Source organism: Triticum dicoccoides, chromosome 4B (genome assembly GCF_002162155.2).
Source record: "Triticum dicoccoides isolate Atlit2015 ecotype Zavitan chromosome 4B, WEW_v2.0, whole genome shotgun sequence".
In the NCBI taxonomy this organism is placed as follows: domain Eukaryota; kingdom Viridiplantae; phylum Streptophyta; class Magnoliopsida; order Poales; family Poaceae; genus Triticum; species Triticum dicoccoides.
Window position 1 is genome coordinate 653,870,026 of NC_041387.1, and position 1,332 is coordinate 653,871,357.

The window sequence follows — 1,332 nt, forward strand, 5'->3', positions numbered from 1 at the left end:
AAGCCGTTCTTGTTTACACCATGGCTTGCTTTGACCTCACCAAAATGATTTGCGATCAAATAAGTGCCATAATTAACCGATACTGGTGGAGCCAAGTCGATAGAGATAACAAAATCTATTTGCTGAGTTGGGACATGATGTCTCTCCCAAAGAGAGACAGGGGAATGAGTTTTTGTGATCTGCATGCTTTCAACAAAGCTATGTTGGCGCAACAGGCATGGAGATTAGCCAAAAATCATGATAGCCTATGTACCAAGGTATTGTCCTCTAAATATTACCTAGATGGCAATATCTTTAATGCAACAGCAAAGCTGGGGATATCTTATACATGGAGAAGCATCCTCAAAGGCATGACAGTTCTGAAGGAGGGGATGATATGGCGCGTAGGGAATGGTGCCAACATCAACATCTGGGAGGATCCATGGATCCCTGGGAATTTCTTCAGAAAACCGTTAACGCCAAAAGGTCAGAATCTGCTATGCAAAGTCTCTGAACTAATTGATCTGACATCGGGGGATTGGGATGTCCAATTAGTTACCCAGACTTTTTGCCATGAGGATGCAACCAATATTCTGGAAATCCCATTGGTAGAGGATATGGAGGATCATATAGCATGTCACTTTGACAAAAGAGGCCAATTTTCTGTCAAATCTGCTTACAAGGTGGCTATAAATATGAATGCAAGGAGCGCGAGAAGATTTGTTGGCTCCTCTTCACAAATAGGGCTACCAATTAAAAGAACTAGATTGGGGGTTGATATGGAGGATGCCTGTGCCAGGGAAAGTGCAACATTTCTTGTGGCGCCTTGCTCATCATAGTTTGCCGTTCAGGCCAAAGTTGGCAACCAGAGGTATTGATCTTGACACAAAATGCTCTGTTTGTTATAGAGTAGAAGAGGATGGTGGCCACTGTTTCTTTAAATGCATGCCGGTTAAGCAATTATGGAGATTTACAATGATGGAGGAAACTAGAGAAATTTTGTTGGGATGTAGGAACCCCATGGAAATCTTAGCCTCCCTGTTAGGCATGGAATCAGAGAGATGTATTAAGGCCTGCACCATACTTTGGCTGTGGTGGCACGAAAGAAATAAAGCAAATGCAGGTGAACTGAGGAGAAAAATGTAGCAACTATTGCACATTAATTCTGTAGAGGTACACACCCAGGAATTTCACGAATACTATAGGAAGAAGAAGACCCAGAATTTGTCGTCAACAGAGCAGAGGAAATGGACACCACCGCCTACGGCAACCCTCAAAATTAAGTTGATGCAGCTTTCAAAGAGGGATGTGCCGAAGGTGGCTGGGGCTTCGTGGTAAGGAATGATGAAGGGG